Genomic DNA, 5,452 nt, shown 5'->3' with positions numbered 1-5,452 from the left:
GGCGGAGATATAGTTAACGCTGGTTGTGGGGCGTTGGTAAAGAATACGCTTGTTGTGGGGCGTATATATAGTTCACGCTCGGAGAAGGGGCGTAGGTATAATCTACGCCTGGTGTGGCGAACGTATAATCAACGCCTGAATGAAGCGTACGTATAATCAACGCCTGTTTTGAGGCGTACGTATAATCAACGCCTGTTTCAGGCGAACGTATAATCAACGCCTGTTTTGAGGCGTACGTATAATCAACGCCTGTTTCAGGCGAACGTATAATCAACGCCTCATTCAGGCGTACGTATAATCAACGCCTCACTCAGGCGTACGTATAATCAACGCTTCTCTCAGGCGTACGTATAATCAACGCCTCACTCTTCTCTCAGGCGTACGTATAATCAACGCTTGGTTTCACTCAGGCGAATGAAGGAATCAACGCCTCATGGCAGGCGTACGTATAGTGTTGGACTTCTATTAACACACGTATCGAGCACGTGTGACATTAAAGCCCAGACAATCTCTAACCACCACGTATAGCCCACGTGTTCACTTTCCCTTTACCCTAATCTTCTCCGTCTTCTTCTTTTCTTTTCTACCTCCTCTTTGTTTCTACCGCCCACAAACACAACTTCTAAACCAACACATCACAGTAACGAGCAATAAAAGAAAAGAAAAAAACGAGATACTTGATGAACCCGGGTTACAAAAGAGGTATGTTTTTTCTTTCTTAATCTCTTTTGTTTTATCCATATTGTTGTATAATTTATTTAGGGTTTTATTTGTTAAAATTAGTTTATCTAAAATTGGGTTTTAACGAACAAATATGAATATGAAATTGGTTAAATTTAATTGGGTGTGTGTGTTTTATGTTTTTTTAGAGATTAATATGTATGTGAAAAAAACCATATTTGATGCTTATGTAAATTTGGTTAAATTTTTTTTAAAATAGTTATAAAAGATCTAATTTGTGGGTGGAATAGATTTATAATTTTTGGGTATTGTAAAAATCGTGGTTATGTAGATTATGTGGGAAATAGTTCTCACCCTTCATCTGTTTCAATCAACCTATTTCAATTGAGAGCTTCCTTTTATTGCTTTTCTTCATGTTGTCTGTTGGTAATTAATTTTAGTGAATATGGTTATCAATAATTGTAGTTATGTAAATTATTGGATTAATTTTAAAATTATTGGATTAATTTTAAATTATTGTAAATTATTGTAGTTATGTAAATTATTGGATTAATTATTTCTTTTCTGCATGTTGTATGTGAATATGGTTACCAATAATTGAATTTGTATTGTTTTTTATTGAATTTTGAGGTGATTAATTTTAGTTATGTAAATTGTAGTTATGCAAATTTTGGGAGTTACATATGTAGAAGAGCTAATTGCGTGAGTATGGAATTGATTTTTTAGTGATTTTTATGGAATCTTGAAGTGATTAAATTGGGTTGTGGAATCTTGTAATGATTTTCGAAATGCATCGGTGACGATTTAATTTGTGTTTCTGGAATTATAGAATTTGGAATTGATATGGTTTGGGTTAAGGATTTATAGTATTTGGAATATAAATGGTGATGGACTAATAAAAATATTCGTTAATGAGGGTTGGTCTTTTAATAATGTAACTGCATCTATATTGTGTGTGCACAGATGTTGAACAAATTCACAGCGCGTTTCAATGGTCGCATGAAGACGAACAAGAAACAAAAATCTGTAGCCGAAGAGGATTATAACTTAATCTCTACTGGTACAATTAAGGAGGTTGATATTCCCCGGTTAGGGAGGTTTCCTATACTGCAAGATGATAAACCGCACGCTACTACGGACATCACATTTACAGGGGAGCACAAATTGAAGTATCAACATCGTGGATCTTTGGCATCGGTAATTCATCACTATCAAACTATTTCACAACACTGTCCAAGAGCTAAATATATTATTGAAAAAGCGGGATGGCAAAATTTACTGGACATACAATGTAGCGAAACCAACCATTCAATGGTTGATTATATTGCTGAGCGGTTTTGGGATACAACAAACACTTTTCACTTCCCATTTGGTGAGATGGGATTCACCCCCTAGATTGGATCATGTTGACTGGACTGAGTATCGGTGATGGGCCTGATGTTCCTTATGATTCGGGGAAGTACCAATTTGAACATGTTCGTGAGCATATCTTTACGGATATCCAAGATGTCACGCTCTGTCCAAAAGCACCGTCGTGGGTTTCAAATTCAATTACAATTAAATATTTAAGGTCATATTTCTTCGAAGACAAGTTGGTTGCGGCTGAAAATGATAGCACCCTTGCTCATAGAGTAGCAATTGCCTTTTTCATGTATGTTTTGGGACATTTTTTCTTTTCTAATGCAAAGACTTATATTGATGTTGGATGGTTAGCTGCTTTTGAAAATCTTGATGTAGTATCCACGTATGACTGGGGTGGTGCTGCGTTTTCGAAATTGTATGCGGCTCTCCGTTTATCTGGGAGGAGACCGAAGGCACTATGTGGTCCATTCCAAGTATTAGAGGTATTCTTTCAATCTAGTTATTTTTCCTCTCATTGTTTATTTTGTTGCTAAGTTATTAAATTGGCTAATTATTTTGATGGAGTAGTTTTGGGGGTATGAATACCTGGGCATATGTCGACCAGAAATCCCAGAGGCGAGTACAGAACAAAAATGGCCCGTATCTTCTAAATGGAATGTACCGAAGAATACAAATGATATTTTCCGTTGTAGGGATTTACTAAGTAAGCTTACTGCTGAACAAGTGACATGGCGCCCATGGGAATCATACAGAGAAGTTCTTGCATCTGATATGGGATGCACGGCTACGCGGCTATCAGACTCGAGATATATTTTCTTACATGGGCATTGTGAGTTAATTTGTAAATTTTATTATATAACATACTTTTTTCTATAACATACTTACTATATAACATACTTTTTTTCTATATAACATACTTACTAAATTCTTATTCCCTTTCTAACTGTACAGCACAACATGTATCTTGGTGAAAGGTGTTGGCGGCAAAACCATTGTACTTTCGCTGTTCCTATAAGACTACACACAGTTATAGGGGATATTGGCAATATTCAAGCCGAACGCCTAAAAAAAGAAGGTTTGGTCGATGCAACAGAGATAGTGCAAGTTGTTAAAGATTATGATATATATTTACAATACTGGACAATGGTAACCAACTCCAAAGATTACGTGACTCATCCTATTTGGGAAGCCCAAACATATGGGTATGTCGGTGACTTGTATACGGTCCCAATTGAACAACCTGTTGAACATGTACATATCCCTCCTCCACATCTATTATCCCACGTAAGTGTACTTTCGACTTTTTATTGTACGTTCGATTTTTGTTGGTATATTTGTACTTATTATTTTTATTTTTCTTGACAGCATGAAGCTTACACATTATTTCAAGAAAATGCTGATTTTAATCAACAATTTCGCGAATTTACATTAAAACAAACGAAGGAGAGGATGGACGTTATTATGTCGAAAGAAGCAGAAATACAAAGGCTAAATAATGCGAACGTTGATTTGCAGCAACAACTATCTCTTTTCCGTATGCCGCACACTGTCCAACCTCTCCTTGGATACGGTTCCTTTTCCCAAACTGCCATCACAAGTTTGGAGTGGTATGAATCAAGGATCAGCTTCAACAATGTCCTCAGTCAATACCAATCCGAGAACGCACATGCCTTTTGTGGCACCAAGATCGTCCACTTCGGATAATGATAATATGAAGGGTTAATTTGTTATGACTATTTAGATGACCTGTCTTTGGAGTTATCTTTTCTTATCTTATATAGTATAGTCATATCATATATAGTATAGTCATATCAGGTCACTGACAAACACTTTATCTTTTTTGGAAAACACTTTTGCGTGAACCCAAAAAAATATCTTTTTTGGTTTTTTTAATGCTCTTGAAAATGGGTTATAAATTAAAGACCTGATCACTCAATATATGAATAACAATACATCTCTTCTGCTTCATATAGTAATGGAACACTATGAGAAAACCGCTCATTATTGCTCTTCTGTTTCTTCTTCATTCTTCTTCTAATAGTAGTTTTTATTCCTCGGATGATGATGCAATAGCAATTATGCAAAATAACATGGCCGTTAGTTTGGGAGTCCTTGTTACAAATTCAAAATGGCCTCAAACTCGTATCAGAATACCAAGAGATCGTGAGTCAGGGGCTGAACTTCTATGGAACGACTATTTCTCTCCGTACCCAAACCAACCACCCAATGTTTTTCGCAGAAGATTTAGAATGCGTCGACAATTGTTTAACCGGATAGTGGAAGGTGTTACCAATGCAAACAGATATTTTGTTCAAAAGCCCGATGCTTGTGGAGTTTTAGGATTAAACCCTCATCAAAAAGTAACAGCAGCAGTACGAATGTTAGCTTACGGATGTGCGGCAGATGCAATAGACGAGTACTTACGCATAGGAGAAACAACTGTGCTGGAAGCTACTCGTAGGTTCTGTAAGACGATTGTGAATGTGTATGGGAAAGAATATTTGCGTGAACCAACGGCTGGTGATATTGAACTGTTGCTCAAGCAAAACAAAGACCGGGGATTTCCTGGGATGCTGGGTAGTCTAGATTGCATGCATTGGAAATGGGATAAATGTCCGTCGGCAGAATCTGGGGCTTACACCGCGTATAAAGGGAGCGAAAGTATCGTGTTGGAGGCAGTGGTGTCGTATGACCTATGGTTTTGGCATGCTTTTTTTGGTATGCCCGGTTCTAACAACGATATTAATGTTATGAACCGTTCATATGTTTTTCGAAGTCTTGTAACAGGAAAAGCACCGCCGGTGAGCTATGAGGTGAACGGACATTCATATGATATGCCGTATTATCTAGGTGATGGAATATACCCAGAGATTCCTACTATTATTATGGCCATTAAACATCCGGTTGGTAGGAAAAAGGAAATTTTTCATCGATGCAAGAGGGTGCAAGAAAAGATGTTGAACGGGGATTTGGTGTACTTCAACAACAATTTGGAATCATCAAACAACCTGCAAGAATGTGGAATCCAGATGTGCTTGCCTATATCATGAAAACTTGTATTATCTTACATAATATGATAGTCGAGGATGAGCGTCTACCCGGTGACTGGCCACATGTTTATGAACAACGTAGCAACGCAGCACCGGTTAATATATTAAGAGGCAATAGTGACGAGTTTTCCCAAATTAGAGCTCAGCAACGCCGACGTGCAATGCGTAACAAAGATGCACATATTCGCTTGCGTGATGACTTGATCGAATATATATGGGCAGAATATGGGAATTAAAAATTGTCGTTTGTCATTTCCTTTCTATTATCTCTTTGTATGTAAACATCCTCAAGTTTTAATTAAGGTCGTATGTTTCAAAAAAGTAGAAATTTAATTCAAATCAACGGAAGTAAATTTAAA

Source organism: Papaver somniferum, chromosome 8 (assembly GCF_003573695.1).
Source record: "Papaver somniferum cultivar HN1 chromosome 8, ASM357369v1, whole genome shotgun sequence".
Classification (NCBI taxonomy): domain Eukaryota; kingdom Viridiplantae; phylum Streptophyta; class Magnoliopsida; order Ranunculales; family Papaveraceae; genus Papaver; species Papaver somniferum.
The sequence above is the reverse complement of the archived record's forward strand: the minus strand, read 5'-3'. Positions refer to the sequence as shown.